Raw genomic sequence first — 23,733 nt, forward strand, 5'->3', positions numbered from 1 at the left:
CCAGATGCACGGCTTTATGGATTTATGAATAAATGTGTGTTTATTACGAAGCGGCTTGGCACATGGTAGATGCACATTAAACATCTGAAGACTGTGTGAATGGCGAAACGAAGGTGTGTGTGGATAGGAATTCCCTAATTAACAGACACAAACGAGCACCTTGGAGCCACTGTCTATTGTAGATAGAAACCAAATGCAACCTAAAATCCAGGGTGCATGCTGACCACGGCGGGCAGGGCCTGTGCTGCCGGCTGGCCACTCCTGCTCCTACAGGCAGAACGGTTTTGGCAGCCAGGTTCCAACCCCACCCCTCAGCTGAGCGCCCATGCTCTGTGCACCCTGGGGAGCTGGGGCACCCCCTTCCACAGCCTCTTTGCTTAATTGGTGTTCCCTGTGTTGCTCGTCTCCAGAAGAGTCTCCTTACTGTTGTGGACTGTGTCATGGACAGCTCGCTGTGTCATGGACAGCCTTCCTGAAATGATTTCCCTGGTAATGAGAATCCCAGGAAACCTCATTAAGCCCCACAGTACTAATTAGGGTTTGAAATCATTCTGTCTAGGGCTGGCAGGAGGATACCTGCTTTCTGCCTAGACAAAGGCAGTGATTAAGTGAACGAATGAACGAGTCTATGAGCAAACGAATCGGCAGAGGTCTGATGTGCTCAGCGCCTGGTAGGATGGCCAGAAACTGTTTGAATGATTAAGGGAAGGAATGTGTACATGAATGCCGACTCAGGGAAGAAAAAGAAGGCCCATGGAAACCTGGATGGGGACCCTCAATGCTCTCCAGGTCTCCCTGCCCTCCCACAGCCCTGGCTGGAGGCTGTTCAACTGCAAACACTCCAGGTGCCCCTCTGCAGCTGCCAGCTCAGTGGACCGGCTTTCAGCAGGAGGCCATCCTTCAGCACAGGGACCATGAGGACAGACCTCCTGCCGCTTGAATGCCACACTATGCCCTCTATTTTTTCAAAAAATTTAAATTAGTGCACTTTAAAAAAGCAATTTTGGTGGCTGGACGTGGTGGCTTTTCCAAAGTGGCTCAGCACTTTGGAAGGCTGAGATGGGTGGAACACTTGAGTCGGGAGTTCGAGACCAGCCTGGCCAACATGTTGAAACTCCATCTCTACTAAAATACAAAAACGAGCTGGGTGTGGTGATGCATACCTGTAACCCCTGCTACTTGGGTGGCCGAGGCAGGAGAATCGCTTGAACCTGGGAGTCAGAGGTTACAGTGAGCCAAGATTGTGCCACTGTACTCCAGCCTGGGTGACAAAGTGAGACCAAAAAAAAAAAAAAAAAAAAAAAAAAAAGCACTTTGGGGTTTCCAGAAAGGTTAAGTGGAATTGAATGGAGTTCACTCCTGATGTTGCACATTCTGTGGGTTGCGACAAATGCATAATGATTTGTACTCACCGTTACACGTTACAGCATCATATAGAATTGTTTCACTGCCCTAAGAATCCTCCGTGTCCCACATATCTGTTACAGAAACACCAGGGGTTCAATCCAGGTCCTGCAGCTCCCTGCACAGAAAGCCAATCACTGAGACAAGTATTGTTGAAGAAGAAAGCTTTCATCAGGTGTGGCAGCTAAGGAGAGGGGAGCTCAGTTTCATATCTATCTCCCTGACTGACTATAACTAGGGGTTTATCTAGCAGGGAAGAAATATAACCACATATAGGGCAACAGGAACTCAGGGAGGGAAAGGAGCAATCAGGATGATTGAGGGGTTTGGTCTCATTGTCTGGAGCTGGTTACCTGCTGAGTTTCAGTTCTTTGATACTTTTTGAGAGGCCTGGGGGTTCTTTCCTAAGGAAGGGACTCAAATAAAATGAATGTACGTTTCAAGTTTTAAGGCCAGAAGGGTCAATTTCTACGTTTATTCAAAAAAATGGTCTATGAGACATTTGGGCCGGTTTTGTGTTCACCCCTCCCTCTCCCCAGCTCCTGGCCACCAGGGATCTTGTCCCTGTGTTCACAGTGCTGGCTTTTCCAGAACGTCACGGCATGCAGCTTGTGGTCTTTCCACACTGGCTTCCTTTCATGTACAACGTACGGTGAAATTTCCTCCATGATTTTTTCATGGCTTGATTGTGCTCTTCTTCTCAGCGCTGAGTGATAGTCCATTGAATGGATGTACCACAGTCGTTTGTCCACTTACTGAAAAACGTTTTGGTTCTTCCAAGTTTGGGACATGACAAAGCTGCTGTGAACACTTGTGTTTGGGTTTTTGGGTGGACATAAGTATTCAATTAATTTGAGAAAATACCAGGGAGTAGATTCCTGGATCCTAGGGTTAGAGTATGCTTGCTTTTTTTTTTTTTTTTTTTTTTTTTTTTGAGAAACTGCCACACTGTTTTCCAAATCGGCTGTAGCATTTTGCATTCCTGCCACCAGTGAATGGGGATTGCTGTGGTGCCGGCTCCTCGCCCCCGTCTGGTGGTGTCAGTGCTGTGGACTCTGGCTGTTTGAGGTGTGCCGTGGTGCCTCGCTGTTTTAGTTTGCGATTCCCTGATGACATGTGATATTGAACATCTGTGCATCTTTTCTGATGAGGTGCTTGCTCAGGTCTTTTGTCCATTATTTATTTATTTGTTTATTTAATTAATTTATTTATTTTTCCAGGAAAATAAAATATTTTATTAATTTTTTAATTGTATTGGTGTACATGTGAAGAACATGCAAGATTGTTGCATAGGTACACACAGGGCAGTGTGATTTGCTGCCTTCCTCCCCTTCACCTATATCTGGCATTTCTCCCCGTGCTATTTCTCCCCACCTCCCCACCCCCCGTCCCTCCCCCATTTCCCCCCAACAGACCCCAGTGTGTAGTGCTCCCCTCCCTGTGTCCATGTGTTCTCATTGTTCAACACCTGCCTATGAGTGAGAACATGCGGTGTTTGATTTTCTGCTCTTGTGTCAGTTTGCTGAGAATGATGGTTTCCAGGTTCATCCATGTCCCTACAAAGGACACAAACTCATCGTTTTTGATGGCTGCATAATATTCCATGGTGTCTATGTGCCACATTTTCCCTGTCCAGTCTATTATTGATGTTGCCCATTTTTAATGGGGTTGTTTGTTTGTTTATCACTGAGTTTTAAGAGTTCTTTGTCTATTTCAGAAACAAGTCCCTTATCAGGTAGGTGTTTTGCGAACGTTATCTCCAAGTCTGTGGTCCATCTTTTCAATCTCTTACAGTTCTTTCTTAGAGCAGAAGTTTTACATTTTATTTTATTTTTTTGAGACCGAGGCTCACTCTGTCACCCAGGCTGGAGTGCAGTGACACAATCTTGGCTCACTGCAACCTCTGCCTCCCAGGTTCAAGTGATTCTCACTCCTCAGCCTCCCAAGCAGCTGGGACTACAGACATGCACCACCACACTCGGCTAATTTTTTGAATTTATAGTAGAAATGGGGTTTCGCCATGTTGCCCACGCTGGTCTCGAACTCCTGACCTCAGGTGATCCACCTGCCTTGGCTTCCCAAAGTGCTGGGATTACAGGTGTGAGCCACCGCACCTAGTCCCCAATTTTTTCTTTTTTTAACGAAGGGGTCTTGCTCTGCCACCCAGGCTGAAGTGCAGTGATGTGATCATGGCTTGCTGCAGCCTTGACCTGAGCTCAAGAGATCCACCTGCGTCGGACTCCCAGCGTGCTGGGGTTACAGGCCATGAGCCACCGTGCCTTGCCAGCAGTTTCCATTTTAATGAAATCCAGCAGATCCATTTTCTTCTTCCATGGAGGGTGCCGTTGGTGTTGTATCTAAGCAGTCACCGCCACACCCAGGGTCCCCTGTGTTTTCCTGCATTATTTTCTAGCTTCACGTTTTACATTTAGGGGGGTGATCCATTTCGAGGTCATTTTGTGAAGGATGTGAGGTCTGTGTCTGGAGTCACTGTTTCTCCTGTGGATATTCAGGGCTGGCCCCTCTTTTGAATCACAAAAGGTCCTGGATGGAGCAGGGTTTGTGCCCACTGGTGCCACCAGCCAAGCTTGGGGTGCAGAGGAGTCCTGGTTATATCCTCTGCAGGGCACCATGGCAAGGAGGCACCAGGCAGGGGTTAGGCCAGACACCTTGGGCACCAGGCGGCCTCCCCTGCTGTCCTCAGGTGCTGGCCTTGGAAGGAGAAGGTTCCCAGTGAGGGCATGGCTCTGAAGAGGCCTTGGCTTGAGCCAGCTGGAGGTCATCAGCACAGGGGTCAGGGTCAAGGTCAGACTGACCACTGACGACCCTAAATGCGCCCTCCAGGTCTCCCTGTCTTCCTACAGCCCTGGCTGGAGGCTGCTCCACTGCAAACGCTCCAGGCCCCGCTCTGCAGGTGCCAGCTCAGTGGACCGGCCTTCAGCAGGGGTCATCCTCCTGCCGCAAGGACCATGTGGACGGCCCTCCTGCTGCCTGAATGCCACTCTCTGCCTTCATTCCTTTTTGGGAGAAATGCTTTTTACAAAAACCGTGTTCAAAAGACTCTCATTGTCCAAATAAGCCCAGGCCCAGAGGATCCTCTGAGGGGTCTGGAGATCGGGTCCCAGAACCTGTCTTTTTTCTGGAGCTTTCCATGTGAATGTACCTGCCGCAGGGTGCCTGGTGTCTCCTCCTCCAGAGGCCTCTGGCCCCCAGGAGGATCGCCCGGGAGGTCAGCTCCATCGCTTGCCCTCCTCAGCGTCCCACACCACACAGCGTCGGGGCAGGGACGCACGCACATCAAAGGCTTTCATGCCACCCTTTCTTTGTTCTGTTGCCATCCGGTCAGGGCGCTCAGTGGGATCGACAGACCCGTATGGTGATGTATGTGGCTTTGGGGGTCAGGACAGGCGAGAGACCAGGCCACTCCCCAACTTTCCTGTGTGCTTCCTGTTGTGGGGGCCAGCCCCAGGCACTGGGGAGACCAGAGGGGTGTGGGGAGCACAGATGTGGTAGTGAAGCCAGTCTGGAGGCTTGGGAAAGCTTCCTGGAGGAGGGGCCATCCGCATGGAGGTTTGTAGGAGAGGCAGGAATCAGCCATGTGTCTGGGTGAAGGAAGGGGCACCCAGGGTGCATCTGGGGCATGCCTGGAAGAGAGGCCAGCAAGGGCTCGTGGAGAAGGCGCTACCCATGTCCTCTCGCCAAGGACCATCAGGACACCTTGTGCCAGAACAAGTCAGTTTATTGCTCACGGCAGCAACAGGAACACACACCCTGGGGACCCGCGGGGCGTCTCCATGAGAAGGGGTGAGAAAGGGCTTATGTAGGAGGTGGCTTGTGTTGAGTTTTGGGGGGACTTGAGAAAGCGGGGTTTGCTCTGGGTTGGTGCTATCAGGACGTGGGCGCACCCGTTGGCCAAGCATCGTAATCAACCTCATCTGCAGGGAGACGGGATGAGGGCGAGGCTACAGCTGGGACTGGTAAAGAGGCAGGAGGGCTCAGACCAGCCAGGAGAGGGGGTTTCTGAAGCTTTTCTGATGGGCGCAGAGGCCTGGCTTTTGCCTGTGTTCAGATGACATTCTGGGGTGGCTGAGGCTGTCTCTTCCTTCACTGTCCCCACGTGGCCTTGTCTGAGGCTGGTGCGCTGTGAGATGGTTCCTGCCAACAGGAGGGCACAGGGGCTCAGCTGTGGCTCTGGGGAGAGTCTGGGGCACCAGCCGAGGAGCTGGCAGTGGGAAGACCCTGTGGTCAGAGCTGAGCATGCTCAGAGGAGTCAGAAGCTTGCTTTATTCAGGGGTGGAGACCCAGGCCTGGGCCCCTGGAAACCTGGAGCTGAGGCCACACGGATGTTTGGCTTCTGAGAGCTGGAGGCAGGAGAAATGCATGCTCAGCACTTGTTCAGCCGCAGCGGCCTGGAGCCCCACTCCTGAAGACCACCGGGCACTCAGCTCTGGGCACCTGCCTAGGGTCAAATTTCCAGGCTTTAATTCATGCACCTTTCTTTTCTCTTCTTGGCTAGCTTCATCCTAAACCTCCTGGGTTCAAGTGATCCTCCTGCCTCAGCCTCCAAAGTAGTTGGTACTGCTGCTGGGTGCCACCACACCTGGCTATTTTTTGTATATATGTTTTTAATTAGAAACAGGGTTTCATCATGTTGTCTAGGCAGGTCTCGAACTCTTGAGCTCAAGTGATCTGCCTGCCTCGGCCTCTCAAAGTGCTAGGATTACAGGCGTGAGTCACTGTGTGGCCATTTTCATTTAAGTTCTTTTTGAAGGTTAAGAACACCCAGTCCAACCAGTGTGGTTCTCAGCCCCACTGGAGTCTCCTGCTCCAGACATTCATGGGCCGTGGAGGGCTGGGCTTGGCCCTGTCCTGAATGTGGGTGTGTGGGGGACCCAGGGTGCCAGCCTGACCACAGCCCTCATCAGCCCCTGGCAGGTGTTCCAACGCCAGCTCCCCCACCCCGTCCGCCGTGTGCTTCGACCCTTCCCTTCCTCCCTTTCTCCTGTAAAAAAGAGAAGTGATGGGAGGGGAATAAAGCACCTTCCTTGAGCGCTTGCTGGGTGCTCTGTGTCCTGCCTCCTCTTGTTCTCCCTGTTCCAAAGGAGGCAGGGAAGATATTCTCCATTTTCCAGGTGAGAACCCGGAGGCCCTGCAGGGTCAGTGTCTCGGTGCCCAGGGCTGGGTGTGCGTCTGCGCCACCTCCCGGAGGCAGCTGGTGCTTGGGCGGAATTTGAAATAGGACAACTGAAGCACGTTGTTCACCCCAGAATCCCTGACGGCCTGTTTTGCCCACTCGGAGGGCATTTGGGGATGTCCTCATCCGCTCCAAAGTCCTGCTGGAGGAAGCTGGAGGAGAGCGATGGCCAGGGCTGCCAGGGACCAGGATGGAGGCAGCCGTGACTTCGAGTACCTGGCAGCAGTTTCCTCCAATTAGCAGGAGTGGGCAGGCACTGCCCACGAGAGCCTCCCGGCAATTAGAAGGTCATTATCATGTTCCTTCTCTTAATTACATTTGGGTGAGGCTGTGGCAGCTGCAGCCAGGGAGCATCTCCTGGCCCCTAGGGACGTGTATCCACTTGGAAGTGAAAGAGGGAGGCCTGCGGGCCCAAGCATGGGATCTGCCCTGTTGCTTTTGCTACGTGGCACGGCTGGCCCTTGCCTGGCAGGCTGCGGGCTCTGTGCATCCACCCAGAAAGCTACACTAATGAGGTGTGTTCGGGCACCTCACAGCCACCTGAGAGATGAGCCTTCTGGCTGTGGTTGTGAATCCCCTGGCCGGGGTCATGGCCTGGTGAGCCTCAGAGGTGGCTTTTGTGCCTCTTCGTGACTGATCTGTCCATCCAGGTCCTGTTTGCAAACCTGGATCCAAGCCTGGAGCTGATAGAAAGCCACCAAGGGTGAAGCTTCCTGGAACAAGGCTTGGGCCTCTGTGGAACATGGCGATGCCTGAAGCAGCATCCCAGGATTCTGTAACATTGTCGATCATGGTTAGGAACCCAGAAGGCCACCATGTTGTCCTTGCACTCACAGCTGTCCTTCCAAGGACCTGAAATGCCAACATCATTCTTTACACTTTGCATGAGTCTGTTCTCACGCTGCTAATAAAGACATACCTGAGACTGAGTAATTTATAAAGAAAAAGAGGTTTATTGGACACACAGTTCCACATGGCTGGGGAGGCCTCACAATCATGGCGGAAGGCAAAGGAGGAGCAGAGGCACGTCTTACGTGGTGGCAGGCAAGAGCATGTGTGCAGGGGAGCTGCCCTTTATAAAACCATCAGATCTCGTGAGACTTCTTCACTATCATGAGAACAGCATGGGAAAGACCCGCCCCCATCATTCAGTCACCTCCCACTGGGTCTCTCCCACAGCACGTGGGGATTATGGGAGCTACAATTCAGGATGAGATTTGGGTAGCAGCAGGACTAAACCATACGTGCTTTGTGGAGACTGGCTTGCCCACTGTCACCCCGCTGGTGATTGGGGAGGACGAGAATCAAATCCACATTCTTGTGGCTTCCACCACATGGTCAGTGAAAGAGCCCTGCCCTGGAGGGTAGAAAGTCTGCTTAATTCTCGGCCCTGCCGTTTGCCGCCTGTGGGATCCCAGGGAAGGGAGCTTTTCCCCTGAGAGCCATGGCTGGTTCTCCCTGATGAGTGCTGCCCAGGAGCCGACCTAGGGGGCTAACACAGGAGAGCACACATAAACATGCTTTGCACACTGTGCTCGGCATGCGGGTGTGTACGAGGAGAGGATTGAGAATCTGGACCTCTGACTGTAGACTTGATCTTGGAGCCCAGGGACACCTCAAGAGATGGTGTACAGGCCCAGCAATTAACTCCAACAGGGTTTGAGGAACTGGATGGAGTCCACTCATCCATCATCCACTCATCCATCCATCCATCCATCCATCCATCCATCCATCCATTCACCCATTCACCTACCCACCCATTCATCCATCCATTCATCTATCTACCCATCCATGTACCCATCCAGCCATCCCGCCATTCACCTATTTATCTCTCCAATCCATCCACACGTTCATCTATCCACTCATCCACCCACTCATCCATCCATCCATTTATCTATCCATCCTTCTACCCACTATCCATCCACTCATCCACCCACCCATCAACCCATTCATCCACCCATCCACACATCCATCCATCTTCCTTCCTTCTATTTACCCATCCATTCACCTACCACACACTCATCCACCCACCCGCCCACCTTCATCCATTCACCCACCCACCTGCCCATGAACCCTTCTATCTACCCACCCACACATCCACCCAATCCATCTGTCTTCTTTCCTTGTTTCTATCCACCCACCCACTCATCCATCCATCCATCCTCCTTCCTTCTATTCACCCACCCATGTATCCACCCATCCACCCATTCATCCATTCATCCACACACCCACCCATCCACCCATCTTTCTTCCTTCTTTTCCTTTCATCCACCCATCCATCCATTCATCCACCCATCCACCTATCTTTCTTCCTTCTTTTTATCCATCTCTGTATCCATCCACTGACCCACCCACCCACTTATTCATTCCTGAAGCACTAATTGAGCAGCTATTATGTGCCAGGAGACAGAGAAGCCAGCACCATCAAACAGCACTCTGCTTAGAATCTGGCGGGGCGAAAGGCATTGCTTTGACCACCATATAAATCCAGCTGTAACACAGACTATGTGAAGTGTCAACAGTACGCAGACCTAGAAGGCCTCATGAGCGTCCCGGGTCCTGACTGAGCGAGGCACAAGCTTCTCTGTGCCCCAGTTTGCCCACCTATAGACAGAATAACAACAGTGCTGAACTTGTATACCTATTGTCAGCTGTCAATGCGTTCGTGAGTGTGAAATTCTCAGAAGCATGTTCAGTAAGTGTTTTTCTATTCCTACAGCTGTTATCATCACTGCTGTTGTTACTATGGCTGCCGTGAATGACAGTCCCTGAGCCATGAGAGTGAGGAGTGGGAACCCTGCCTGACCGGGGGCGGGAGCAGTGTCTGGCCGAGGTACTGCAGAGCCAATCCGGCCAAACATGAGCCTCCCCCTCCCTGAATTTTTCTTTCTGATCTTCCAAGAGAGCACCTTTGTGATGGCGAAGGGAGGCTGAGAGTCACAGCTGTAGAGTCGGTGGGTGACTGAGCTGCTGGGTGGACAGTCGTTGGGGAGGACCCTCTGCAGGACCCACAGCCTTGTCTCTGGACATTCGTCTTTCCAAGTTTAGAGATCACTTAGCCTAAGTTTAAAACTTAAGAAAAAGCTTTGCAAGGGCTTGGGGACTCGGCCTGGCCTGCCTGTGTGACATGGGATGGGCGTGCAGGAGCCCTGGCGGGTGTGTAGGCTGCTCCTCAGCTGCTCCTGGCTGGCATGGGCTCAGCAGAGCCCAGTGGGAGCTGCTCCTCCGGCAACACCTGTCCACCCTCTTCTCTCCCAGGAGGCCAGGTCGGGGCTTCTGTGTGGGAGGCCAGCCCTGTCTTCTTGCCAGCCTCACACTCCCCTGGGCACTCCGAGAGGCGGCTCGGAAGCCGTCTCTGTCTCCTGAGTGGCATCCTGGAAGGGTGGGTGTGGCCGCACATGGCTCTGCTTCCTTCTGGTATGGGCAGGAATTGCGCTCACTCCCTAAAACCCCCCAAACTCACTTCTATGGGTCCCTGGGGGCCTTTGGTGCTGTTAGGTAGGGGTGACACCATGGGGGTGGATGGAACCTCTGTGGAGGGGGCCTGGGAACGGTGGCCCCCCCACCTACCTGTCATCTCATATCATCACCCTGACCCCTGGAAGATTCAAGTGCTGTCCTCATTTTAAGACGTAGAAACTGAGGCTCAGAGAGGTGCAGGAATTTGCCTTGCCGAGGAGCAAGTGAGTAAGGGGCAGAGCCAAGATTTGAACCCAGGTCTCACAGCCCAGCCACACCCTAGCTGCCGGCCTCCCGGTCTTCCTGTGGCTGGTGAACGAGTGTCTTGGGGCTGCAGGGCCAAGTGCTACAGACGAGTGGCCTGAAGCGACAGCAGCTGATTCCCTCCCAGTTCTGGGGCCTGGGAGACTCCGGGTGTCGCAGGACACACCCCTTTGGGAGGAGGGTCGTTCCTGCCGCTTCCAGCCCCGGGGGGCCTGACACTCCTTGGCTTGTGGCTGCCTCACTCCAGACTCTGCCTCCATCTCCTCCGCGCCTCTGTCTTCTCCCAGTGTCTCTCCTCTGTGCGTCTTTTATAAGGATACTTGTCATTGGACTTAAGGCCCCACCTGGTAAGTCAGGGCGACCTCATCTAGAGATCCTGAATTTATTCCATTTGCAAAAGTCCCTTTTCCCATAAGGTCCCATTCACAAGTTCCCAGGGTTAGGACATGGCCGGGTCCTTTTGGAGCCACCATTTAACCCTCTGCAGCTGGAAACAGGTGGGAAACGCTTCCAGGAAAATCTTGCCGGAGGCTCCCCGTCCCTGCTCAGAGGACTAGCAATCCCGGCCCCTGCAGCTGGTGGCCTCCCTGTGTCCAGTGAGCACCCTGTCCCAGTATGGTTTTACAGATGGTGCCCAGGTGATGATGGTTCAACGTACAATGTTTTGACTTTACGATGATGCCAGAGGGATACACGTCCAGTGGAAGTCGTTCTTTGAGCTCCCTTCAACCGTTCCGTGTTTCACTGTCTGTACCACATTCAATGAACGACACGAGGTATTCCACACTTTATTATAAAAGAGGCTTTGTGTCTGAACATGCTGCCCAGCTGTAGGGTAAGGTGCGTGTCCTGAGCATGTTTAAGGCAGGGAGGCTGACGGGCGTTTTGACTTAGGGTATTTTCAACTAATGACGGGGTTATCGGGCATGCGCTGCGCCTGTCCTAAGTTGAGGAACATTTGTGTTTTATTTTAGCCCTCACAGTTGCTTCTATATGGCCTCCCGTCCCCTCCTCCTCCCCCGACCTGTTCCCAGAAGTCAGGACGCTTGTCCCTTTTGCCTTTGGAGACCCGTACCTGGTACAGAGCCCGAACACGGTCAGGGGCCAGTTATATTGGGTCCACAAAGGGATGGCCAAGGTCAGTGCCAAAGCAAGTCAGGCCACGGCCCCCCTCCGCCTCCATGGCTGCAGGCAGCCCCTCTGTGGCCAGGGCCCAGCTGCTCAGCGCAGCCCATTAGCCCCATTCTCCTGTCTCTGCCTGTCTCTGTTGGCATTGCCGGAGACGTCTGAGCAAACAGTGGACCCAGACAACCCTCCGGGGTCTGGGAATTTCAATAGCATTTCTTTAAAGTGTCATAGCTGATCGCCAGCAGGTGCCTCTGATGGTTTCTGGGGGAAAAGAAAGTAATTTGGAGCAGAGAAATAGCTATTGATTGAGGCAAGAAGTTACGGCAGCCAGGCCATCTCCAGCTCCCGGGCTCCGGTCTCCCTCCCACCACGGAGGGCTCCTGAGACTGTCTCGCTTAGCAGACGTCCAGGACACGGTCAACTTGGCAGAGTCCCCAGCAGCCCCACTTACCAGGCTTGGTGGGCTTGGAGCGCTCGCCCAGGCCCCCTGTCTGCTCTGTTGGCAGTCCGCCTCCCTGGGTCCTCCCCCAGCGGTGGGGAGGGGACCTGTCCCGAAGCACAGACGCTTAGGCGCAGGAGTTTCGAGGTTTTGACAATCTTGATGGGGAAGGACAGGCGAACACACATCTGCATCCACGGACAGCGTACTGTGGAGGGAAACAAGCAGAGTTGGGCCAGCCCCAAATTCCCATCCACACAAGCTCCGCACTCTGTGTGTCTAAGCACAATCTGCAGGCGGGAGAGGACAGCCCAAGTCTTCCGCCCCTTTCCTCTGGGTGGGGGACTTGGAGAGGCTTTCAATTCCTGGATGAAATGAGTGGAGGGTGTCCAGGACGCGTTGGGAAGTGATGGGCTGGATGTGTCTGAGTTCCCTACAGTGAGCTTTAATATGTTCATAAGGAGAAAAAGCACTACTTTAAAAAATGCCAAGTGGCCAGGCTCACTGGCTCACTCCTATAATCCCAGCACTTTGGGAGGCTGAGGTGGGTGGGTCACATGAGGCCAAGAGTTTGAGACCAGTCTGCTCAACATGGTGAAACCCCATCTTTATTAATAATACAAAAATCAGCTAGGCGTGGTGGCGCGTGTCTATCATCCCAGCTACTCAGAAGGCTGAGACACGAGAATCACTTGAACCCTCGAGGTGGGGGTTGTAGTGAGCTGAGATTGCACCACTGCACTCAAGCCTGAGGGACAGAGTGAAGCTGTGTCTCCAAAAAACAAACAAACAAAAAGCAAAGTTCTAGCCCAGGGGCCGCCTTGGGCTGCTGTGGCACCTTTGTCGGGTGAGAACAGGTCCCGGTGCCTGTGTGGGGCTGTGAGAGGCCAAGAGACTCCTCCCGGTGGGTGCCTGCTGTGGGGAGGGGGTGAGGGTCTCCCAGGCACCCCCCACGGCGCCCGTGTCTTGTTTCTCTGCAGCTCCCGGCCCCAAGGAAGGAGGCACCAAAGCCCACGCAGGACCCTGTGGGTGCAGGTGCTGGTGGGAGAGGCTCCCTCAGGGCACCGGGAACCAGCAGTGGCTTGTCTCATGCCTCTTAGCAGACGGGAGCTCGGGGGGCCTTGCCTGCACCTCTCGGCCTTCTCTGGGCAGAATAGAGGCCACTCTGTCCCTGGCTGGCTCTGAACCATTCAGGGCTCTGCTATGATGCTCTGGGGTTCAGCAGATCCCCCTCCAGCCTGAGCACCCAGCCTCAGCTGCTGGCAGGGACTGTTCTTGGCAGCCACCCTGGCTCTGGGCCACAGGGACCCTCCTGGTCAAGGGCGAGCCTCCTCCCCTGGCAGGGCTGGGCTGGTGTGGGAAAGCCTGAGCCAATGACTGGCTGGTGCAGGGGTGCAAAGGTCTGGCCTGCTTGTCTCAGTTCAGGACAACTCTGAGGGGCCCCATTTGAGCTGCAGACACCCCCACCTCATGTGACCCGCTGAGGCCTCAGCTGCTGCAGGCTCCTCCCCATCAGCTGCGCTGGCCCATTGCCTGCCTCAGTCCCTACAGTCCATCTCCTCAGGTCCTTTTTGCCTATGACCCTCTTCCCAAAGAAGGAGCACCTTCAGGGACCTCCCAGCGAGGGGCAGGCCCCGTCCTTCCTCTCCTGCCTACCTAGAAGCCCAGACCCTCCCCACCTGCCAGCATCCAGGTCCCCACCTGCCACACGGGAACCTCCTAACACACCCCAGCCCGCCTGCCTGCTCTGTGGGACCTTTCCCACGTGGCCTCTTCCCTCCACCCCGCCCCAGCCTGGAAGCCCACGGCGGGAAGTCTCGGATACAGACCTGCTCTCCCCTGGCGTTCAAGACCTTTTGCAGGGAGCCTGGAGCCCAATTTCCAGATTCAGGTTGCCTTGAGGCTGGACCCCAGCTCTGCAGATTAGCAACTGAGTGGCAATTTTGCTGAGCCTCAGTTTTCTCACCCGAAAAGGAGGCGCCCAGGAGCACCCAGCTCACATGACTGCTGGTGGTTGAAGCGGAAGGAGTCTGTGACAGTGCCTCGTGCCGGGTCACCATCGAGGCCATTGTTCTGCTGTGGCTGCCGTCTCTGCTGCCTTCAAGGGCCTGAGCGTCCATCCCAATAGAGTGTCCAGTCCCCCAGGCTGGTGCCTGGGTGGCAGGACCTGACTCTCAGTTGGTCTCCTGCACCTTGGCAGGACCATCGAGAGGGTGGGCGGGGGGCTCCGGCTGGGGAGGGGGTTTTCTCCAGCTCAGCCTGGGCCTGAGTGTTCATAGGCACCAGGCCTGCTCAGAGTGCTTCTGCGCCTCAGGAGGAAACAGATGGGGCTGTCAGCTCCGCTTATGCCCAGTCTTCCCAAACCCAGCCAAGCGTTCTGGGAACGGGGGAGTGGCTCCTCTGCGCAGCTGGTGGGGCTCCGGGCTGGCATCCCTCGGGGCAGAGTGATGCTGATTAGCAGAAAATAATGTGCATGTGAAAGGAGCAGGCCCGGCGCCCACCTCCTGGCCTCAGGGCCCTGGGAGGCTGCGGAATCAGCATCCAGATCTGGCCCCGCACGGCGTTGGCCTCTTCCACCAGCTTCCGGGCCCGTTGAGGCTCAGCCCTGGGATCCGGGGATGCTGGAAGGGATTTGTCATTTACGCTTCACATACGACGGAGCCCCAAAGGCAAGTCTGGTCTGCACGGGGAAGGCTGGGCACTGGCTGTCCTCCGCCTGGCCAGCACTTCCAGTTTGCTCAAAGCAAAACAAATTTCGGCTCCTGGTTTTTTCTCCCTCCCTCCTCTCCAAGAAATAAATTGTATCAGTTTATTACACAAATGATACAGGCCACAGAGAAAAACTAGGCAATCCTGAGAATCGAAAAAAAGAGAGACAAATCCCGTCTCACTACCTGGAAGTAAATCCCGTTTATAATTCATGGACCATTCCTCCACGTATGTAAGGCGTCGTGTTTTGTAATAGCCACATTTGCTGTTTGTAACCTGTGAATTTCACTCAACAATTTATTGTGAACACAGAGTTATGTCAATAAACGCGTTTCTACCCCACGGTGTGAGTCACTGTCTGTGTAGCGCTTCACTGAGCGCACGCACCAGGGTTTATCAAAGCCCGTCATCAGCACACCTGCTTCCCAGGGCATTCAAACACCTGTGTGCACTCCCCTGCTTATTCCTTAGGAGATGTTTCTAGAAGTAGAATTTCTGGGTCTGAGGTTATGTATGTATATATGTTTTTTCACAACAAGCATATTTTTGTAGTTTTTTTTTTTTTCTTGAGACGGAGTCTTGCTCTGTCGCCCAGGCAGTGGTGCGATCTCGGCTCGCTGCAACCTCCGCCTCCCAAGTTCAAGTGGTTCTCCTGCCTCAGTCTCCCAGGTAGCTGGGATTACAGGCACACACCACCGAGCCTGGCTAATTTTTGTATTTTTAGTGGAAACAGCGTTTCACCGTGTTGGCCAGGCCGGTCTCGAACTCGAGCTCAGGTGACCTGCCTGCCTTGGCCTTCCAAAGTGCTAGAGTTGCAGGCAGAAGCCACTGCACCCAGCCTTTGTAGTGTTTTTTAAAAACAGTTTTATGAAAATGTAATTTACACCCCATACAATTATTCCAGTACATTCCGCATCCACCTGATTCTTCCAATACACTGAGATAATTTCATAGATACCAGCTCAGGGGTGTTTAGCGTATTCTGTGTTCCACCTCTACCACCGCTCAGTTTTAGAACATTTTCGTTGCCCCAAGGGACAACACATACCCCCGAGCGCTCACTGCCTCCCGCTCCCCGAGCCCTGGTGGCCACTCAAATGCTCTGACCCCGAGGGTGTACCTGTTCTGGGGAGTCCTGCCTTTCCTGCTGCACCTGCCTTTGAGGGAATGTGTTAACTTCCCAGGTCCACAAGGACGCATGGTTTCAAAGGCAGGAACTTCCCAGCGACTTACTCGCCTGACCTGCCTCGGTGCACGTCTCCATCCTGGAGCTTCCAGGTCTTTGTCCAACTTTCTTGAGGGAACGTAGACTGGCCAGGTGAGCTGTTTTTGTTTAGAAAAGCCTGCGAAAAGCTAAGGGAGGACTCTGGGCCAAACAGTCCATCAGATGTCAGAATCGGAGATCAGTCACTCCAGCAGAAGTTTGAAGGAACTCCTCTCACTGGACGAGAACTCGCATGGGGCGGGAGTAAGGCCCAGATTAAAAGCCCTCCTGCCCCCAACCTGTGCGGATTTTCCCTCTCCGGGATCCCCTCCCACGACAGCGTGGAAACTCACTCTCTCTATTTCTCTTATTTCTCTCTCTCTCTGCCTAAATAAATCATTTTCTGCAAAATTATCAGGGTCCGATATTTACTTAAACAATATGTCACCGGGGCTCTTACCCATTCTTGGGTGGACGACAGCCCCAGGACCTGAGCACACGGGTCACACCTTTTGCACTGGGCTCCTTCCTCGGGGGAACCGGGCTGAGCTTTGCCCACTTCGTGGCTCATGTGGGAACATCGTTTCCTGTGAAATCCCGTGGTGTGGAGACGGCGCGTGTATTTTTAGGGGGCTTAGTGAACGCTGCCACGCAGGACTGCTCGAAGGCGGTCCTCGTTTCTGCATGGCGGGAGACAAGAGCGTCCCTTCTGCCTCCGCTTCCTGCCAGTGTGTTCTCCGGGCTGGCGCCAGGCGTGTCCTCATCTGTAAGCTCAGTTGGGGGTGTCTGTGTTAGGGACGATGGAGGGTACCTTGCAGACGGCATCACAGCTGGGGTCGGATGGGGCCTCAGGAGGGTGGTGATGATCTCCAGGTTGTCACGGCAGACTTTAAAGAAATCTTCAAACCAGGAGAATTTTGATTCACCTTAATTTAAACACGCCATGGTATAAAGCAGATGTTTTTGGCTTTGGTCGATGTTGGAAAATTGGTATCAATTTCACGAAATCTAATGCACAGTAGAGGGCTGGGTACGTCTTAAAAAGCGTGGCTGCTGTGACAATGTGGGAAGAGGCCGTTAGTGTTTACCACACGGTGGGGGACTCAGAACCTGTCCACTCTTCTTTGGGGTCACCCCCGTGCCTGCAGGTTTAGGGGAGCTGGGACTGCGTCTTCTAAGCCTACAGTAGCCCCCTCCTGCTCACTGGTCCCTCGAGTTCCACCCTCCGTCCAGCACTCTCTGGGTTGGGCACAGCCGGCGTCTAGCCTTCCTCTCACCATGAGAACTCTGGCCTGCCGACGTGTGTCCTGCAATCCAGCCACCTTTGCTCTGCGTGTGGTTCGCAGCTCTGGGATTCCCCACTCCAGGCCAAGCTCTGCTGAAGTCGTAAATAGCCTAAAAATTATAGCTCTGGCTGCTGGCGCTGAGTTGAAGTTCACACACATCCCCTTCCCCTGGCCTCACCTTCCCTCAGAGTCGGGCTATCCCCTTTCCAGCAGGAAGCAGGCTTGAGGAAGGACAGGTCTGGGGATGTGCGTTCCCACCCAGAACTCTGACCTCACTGGAGCTGTCCTACCTGGAGAGCACCAGGAGCCTGGCCTCCAGTGAATGCCTGGGTGGTTAGGGAGGAGCCGTGGACACAGGGACTGGCCAGGCCATGAGCTGCTTACAGCTCTCCCACCATCACCGGAGTTGGCTGAAGGACCCCTGGGGTGGCAGGAGGCACAGTGAGAAGGTCAGGAGGTTGAGGGCCACTTTCGGGGTCTGGAATGGCACTGCTCCAGGCTGCAGAATGTGCAAGTCACCTCCAGCCCGGTTCAAAGTCCCTGGGATGAGCGCTACAAAGGAATGCAGCACAATTTAATAGAAGAGGCTGCTCGAAACCTCCTCTCCCGGATAAGACCCTGTGAGAATGAAGGGTGAGCTCCCCCACACTCACAGGAATTTCTCCATTCTCTTGAAGTAGATTGAGAAAAGGGTTGCATGTGTAACCAAACACCGCCCGCTCTGGAGAAGGCCACTGCCTTCAAGAGTGGGGTGGCTCCCGGCGGTGGTCCTGACCTTGTCCCAGGAGAAGGACCCCATCTGACATTTGTCCAGAGGAGGAAAGGTACCAACGGACCTCTGCCTTCCAGCCCAGGCTTGGGTGCAATTAATATTTCATACCCAGAGAAGGCGCTGACATTTTGCCGGATGGCTTCGGCCAGCCCTGCAGCCTCGTTCTCGTGCTAATAATCAGCTTGCTTATCATAATGGTTTATTAATCTATTTCACAGTGTGGAGTCACACAGTATGTTTCACAGATGCCTCTTGCTGTTGCCGTGATTGGGTAGGAATGACTCAGGCCTGTGATTGCTTGTTAACGGGATTCAGTTCTCGGAGGACAGACAGGGGTGCGGGGTAAACCGGGGTAGAAGGCTTACAGCTCCGGGCATTTCTTTGCTTCATGGAGGCCGCGGGGGCCCTTCTGGACCAAGCACAGTGGCACGTGGACCATGGGGGGTGTTGCAGATTTTTCTTTTCTGGCTCTGTTAACTTCCTCCCTTGACTGAATTCCCCAAAGGTAGGCTGAGAAGCTATTGGGAAATTCTTTAGAGGAATTTGTCAAGAGAAACTTTGGCATGGGGCTAGGTAGCAGGGGAGATGGGGGAAGGTAGAATCGTTTGGGTGGGCAATTTTTTATTTGTATTTTTTGTATAAAGGTGTTTTGTGCATATTCTATATCACATGACCTACCATCCTGGCCAGAGGTGGGCCTCTGAGCCCCCAGGTAGCCACCCACAGACTCGCCAGTGACTATGAGTTGACCTAGTGCTACAGCACTGCCTGACACGGCTAACCTACCCATCATGGACAGTGTCTTTATGGTGGCATGTACACAGAGCCAGGAATGTGGTGGGGGCAGAAGCTGCAGATATTCAGGGGGGCAGCCACAGCAGTGGGAGAGGCAGCGTCTGTGGTGGCCTGCTGCTGGGTCTCACCTGTATCTGGGACAGCAGCTCCTTGAGAGGCCACTCCTGGCAGCTGTCCTGGGATCCAGGGCCCCTTCCCTATCTTTGTAGGCCACTCGTATTGTCCGAGGGATGCCAGAGTATCTCCAATATCTGCAAACTGAATCAAGAAGCAAGCCCAGCGTCTTGCCAGGACCAGTCTAATCTCATGTTTCCCAAGGCCTGCTGGCTTCCCTGGCTCTGGCTGAGAGGCCTTGTGCTTTCCCTGCACAGTGGGGCTGGCGGGGTCACACATGGGCTCTTATCCCACCGGCTCCCTGCATGGCTTCCCTCTGGATTGGGAACAGGGTGCCATCCCCCCAAACCCCCCAGGACACCCATGTGACGAGGGGTGTCGAGGGCTGAGGGGCGGCACGGGCATGGGCACAGTCGCGGGCACCTGCTCTTGCTCAAAGCTGGTCCAGAAGCTGAGAGTCCAGCTGTTCCTGGGGTCTTCTCACTGGGGGCAGCCTGTGTGGGGCCAGGAATAGGTGAGAAGGGGTTTATCTTTGCCAGCTGGTGCCAGAGATCCTCTGGGGGAAAGAGCTGCCTGCACTTGGAAAAGCATTGGAAGTCGCTGCTTTAGGAAGGGAAGGTCACCCGGCTCTGCCTGGGGAGTGCCAGGGGCATGTGGGTTGGGACTCAGAGGAGAGCGGGTTCGAGGAGCTGAGCCACTGTGTGGTCCCTGGGGTCCCAGCTCCCAGCTATGGCCAAGGAGATGTTTTTAATTTGAAATAATTTCAAAAGGGAAGTGAACGTTGTAAAGAGGACAGAGATGTCCTGTGTACCCTGCACTCAGCTTTTCCTGACGTGAATGTCCTGCATAGACACAAGCCAGGGCTGATGCTAAGCTGCAGACCCTACGTGGATTTTGTCAGGTCTTTTTCTTTCTTAACAAATATTTTTTTCCTGTTTCAGGACCTGATCCGGGGTCCCCCACCTCCACATTCCACGCCGTGCTCTGTCCTCAGGTCTCCCCCGCCTCTTACCGGCGACATCTCCCCATTCTTGCCTTGCCTCTTCCTTGGGGTCAGCACGGGTCTGTGGTTCCACGGACGCTCCCCCCGACCGGGGTTCACGAGATGCTTTTTATGGTAAGATGCAGGCTCTGCACTTTGGGCAGGGATTTAGGAGAAGGAAGTGCTCTTCCGTGTGCCTCACGCCGTGGAAAGGTGACACGGTAAGTCTTCGAGGAGCTGACCCCGATGGTGGATGAAATGGCGCCTGCTGAGCTTCTATGCTGGAAAGTTACCACTTTTCTCTTTGAAATGAAAGAAAACCTTGAGGGAGACACTCCAGGCCCACGCAGGTGGGTCGTCCCCTCGGGTTTGTTTGTGGATTCGTGCGTCTGGCGGCCGGTCTCACTAGCAGTGCTCATCCCTGTGGCCTTCTCACCGCGAGTTTCCCTCTTTCCCTCCACGTTTACTATAGAGGCTTCTTCTCAAAGAAGAGCACCTCTCCTCGGTTCAAGGTTTGCCTAAGGTGACGTGTGCTCCTTCGGTCTCCTGGGAACCGAGGCGGCAGAGGGCTGCGTAGGGAGAGGCAGGGGCCCAGGGGTGACATTTCTCCTTGCCCAGGACTGGCTGCCCTCCCCGCCGTCCCACTGTCTACCCTCACAGACTGCAGAGACAGCCCCCAAACTGTCGTTTATGTTATTTTGACACCGGTGTGGACCATGGCCATTTATTTGTTGTTTATTTGTTACTGCTATTTCTTTTCTTTCTGTGGACACGGGAGTCCCTTCAGTTCGCCCCCATGCCCCGTTGACATTCATGACCATTCTCAGCACGTCTTCCTTCCTGACCTTATGGGATGCTCCAGGCTCACCTGCCTTTCCCCGACTCCAGCCCCAGAATCAGCCTCTTCTCCAAGGAGGCCAAAAGATGAAAAAGAAATGAAATTCACAGCTTTGCCTCTTCTGCCAATCAGCTTTCAATGCCCTCCTCCCACCCAGTGTCAGCCCGGTCACCTGCTCAGGTCTCCCATCCTCTGTCCCAGTCCCGGTGGGTGGTGCCAGCAGGGTTGGGGGAGGGGCGGGTCCTACATTTGGGCTGGCAGAAGGGCAAGGGTGAGGAGGTGGCGTCTGGGCAGGCAGAGGAGGAGGAGGTGGTGTCGGGGCAGGCAGAGGAGGAGAAGGTGGCATCGGGGCAGGCAGAGGAGGAGAAGGTGGCGTCGGGGCAGGCAGAGGAGGAGAAGGTGGCGTCGGGGCAGGCAGAGGAGGAGAAGGTGGCGTCGGGGCAGGCAGAGGAGGAGAAGGTGGCGTCGGGGCAGGCAGAGGAGGATAAGGCGGCGTCGGGGCAGGCAGAGGAGGGGAAGGTGGCGTTGGGGCAGGCAGAGGAGGGGAAGGTGGCGTCGGGGCAGGCAGAGGAAGAGAAGGTGGCATCGGGGCAGGCAGAAGAGGGGAACACCTCTGGGTGGAGCCTCGTCTTGGCTCGTGGCTGGCAGGAGCTGCTGAGGCCTGTGGGGCTTGGGGAGCCTGGCAGCCAGTGCGGGGTTTTTCAGGAAATCGAGTTGGAGGGGCCTGACTGTGGCCAAGCTCCTCAGAGAGGGCCTGGCTGACCACAGGCTGGGAGGCGTCCGAGTGGCCTTATCAGATTCTAAGGGCAAGGACCCCAGGTTGGGAAGAAGGAGGGACACTGGAACCCTGCCTGTAGACACCCCGCCCCGCCCCCGTCTCCTCTGTGCACTTCTTGCTGACTTCTGCCTGCTCCTCAGCATCCTGCGCTCCTGAGAACTCTTTGCTGCGGCTGGAGGATGACCTTGAACCCGATCCCCAGCAGAACCCCCAGAACATATCAAGTCTCTGACCCCTGACTCTGGTTGCAGACTGAGTTTCTGACCCTGCTGGTCCTCTTATTAATGACTGGTCAGCCCCAGCCATTTGCCAAGCCCTGTACAAGCCCCAGAGCCCCTTCCCCACGCACCTGTGAGCGCTCGTGCCTGCCTACTGGGCACACTCTGCCGGCTGCTCCTTGGGAAGCTCCGGGCCGTGCTGCCACTCGCCGGTTTAGCAGCCTCCTGACCCACACCCGTTTGGGTTCCAGCCTGATACCGTGCTCGAGAGCTGGCTGCCGGGGCACTTCTGCTGCCCTCACCTCTCGCTGATGTCACCAGACCACCCATCCTCCCCACGCCCCTCCCACTGGCGCTCGGGACAGGCACTGGGAGCTCAGCCCCGGAGTGGGCTCCTGCTTCACTGTGACCGAGTCATCTCCATCTTTTCAGGCCAGGCTGCCAACCTTGGGAAAGACTGCCTGTGAGAGCTTTGGGTGCTCGTCTTGGGGCCTGGCAGCCCTCCTCCTTGGGCCCACACTGTGGAGACAGGGAGAGAGAGGCCTGGCTATCCCGTGGGGAGCCGGGAGTGTGGGGGCTGCAGGTCCAGGATTGCCTTGCGATAGAGACAGCATGCACTGCACACTCCCAGATACTAGGGCGTCCGTCCAGGATGGGAGCTCCGCCTGAGTGTGGAGGCAGGAAGATCAGGCCGATGTTTGGAGGAGAGAAGTTGGGACCAGGGTGGAGCTGGTGGCCTTGGCTGAGGGGACGGGCCACGTCTCCCGCCTGAGCTTGGCTTTGCTCACCTGGACATGGAGCTGTGGCATCCATTCTGCCACTGTGGGGCATGAACGAGGCACTGCAGGAGGACCTGGCAGAGCCTGAAGCGCAGAAAGCCTTGGCCTGGTGGCACCAGGTGCTGTGGGGAAAGGAGTGATGATGACACCGTGTGGGAGCCCTGGGCAACAGGGGCAAGGGGGATGGCACCCGGGGAGGCATGGCTGGCAGCCTCGAGGTGTGGGGCCGGACAGGCATGGCACAGGCGTCTCCCATACACGCAGACTCCTCTCCTCAGTTCCTGCTGCGGCCTTCTGACCCCTTCCTGCTTCCCTTCTCGCTTGGCCCCATGCAGCCCCAGGGCTCTCTCTGGTGCAGGAGTCTCACCGAGGGGTCCCTGGATCTGCAGCTCTGCAGCCCCTGGGAACTGCCAGACACACACATTCTCAGGCCCTGCCCCAGGCCCTCTGCGTGGGGTGCTCAGGTGGGGCCCGCACATCGCAGGTGCTGAGGCCCTGGGTGGAGAACCGTCCTGGCCTCGGTGAGATCTGGGCACTTGCCCATGGAAGCTCCCACAGCAGCTGGACATAGAGTGAGCTGGACGCACAGTGAGGGCATCGACACGTGCTTATGCTGGGCAGGAGCCCACTTGGTGCCCAGCGAGTCTCACAGAGTACATGACATGGACGTGATTCTTCCCCCGCCCCCCCAGGGGGAAACTGAGGCACTTTGCCTAAGGTGAGAGTGTGCTCCTCCGTGTCACCCAGGAACGGAGCCAGCAGAGGGCGCCGCGGGGAGAGACAGAGGCCCCTGGGGTGTCTTTTCCGCTTGCCAAGGGCTGGCTGCCCTCCCCACTGCCCCGGCGCCGACCCTCGCCCGCGTGGCACAGGATGATGGGTTTGGGGCGGCATTCTGTCTCCCCACGCAGTCCACAGAGACAGGCCCAGGCTGCCTTCTTGGTGTCGCAGGCATTTAAATTGCCGTTTTATTTAAATTTATGTCCGAAGATACAGGCGGAGAAAGGGCCATTTCAAAGTCAGTTTCTGCTTTATGGCTTTATGGGGGATCGCGTCGGGCAGCCGCTCCCAGCACAACAGAGGGTCACGTGGGCTCCGGCTGCTGCAGGGAGGGGACTCCACCTCTCAGCTGCAGAGCTTTTGCTTTGTACCCCAAGTCCAGACTGAGCCCCTGCCCATTCCAGGCCGAGCCCTGGTCCCAGGCCCAGACCCAGCTCAGATCCCAGTCACACAGTCAGTGCTGACCCTGGCTCCTGGCAGAGCCCTGTTCAGCCCTGAGCCTGGCCCATAGTCTTTCTCTCTCTCTTTTTTTTTTTTTTTGAGTCAGAGTCTGGCTCTGTGGCCCAGGCTGGAGTGCAGTGGCACAGACTTGG

General features: G+C 55.2%; 1 long non-coding RNA gene across 1 annotated transcript; it reads right to left on the bottom strand.

Annotated features, from left to right (window-relative positions):
• Positions 1 to 11,096: 11,096 nt before the first annotated feature.
• LOC141582824 (uncharacterized) lies at positions 11,097 to 14,088 on the bottom strand. The gene is made up of 2 exons (XR_012515736.1): positions 13,718 to 14,088; positions 11,097 to 12,096 (listed from the first exon to the last, which is right to left on the bottom strand). It is a non-coding gene; the product is annotated as an uncharacterized LOC141582824 (long non-coding RNA).
• Between the last annotated feature and the right edge of the window lie 9,645 nt (positions 14,089 to 23,733).

Source organism: Saimiri boliviensis, chromosome 2 (assembly GCF_048565385.1).
Source record: "Saimiri boliviensis isolate mSaiBol1 chromosome 2, mSaiBol1.pri, whole genome shotgun sequence".
NCBI classification, from domain to species: domain Eukaryota; kingdom Metazoa; phylum Chordata; class Mammalia; order Primates; family Cebidae; genus Saimiri; species Saimiri boliviensis.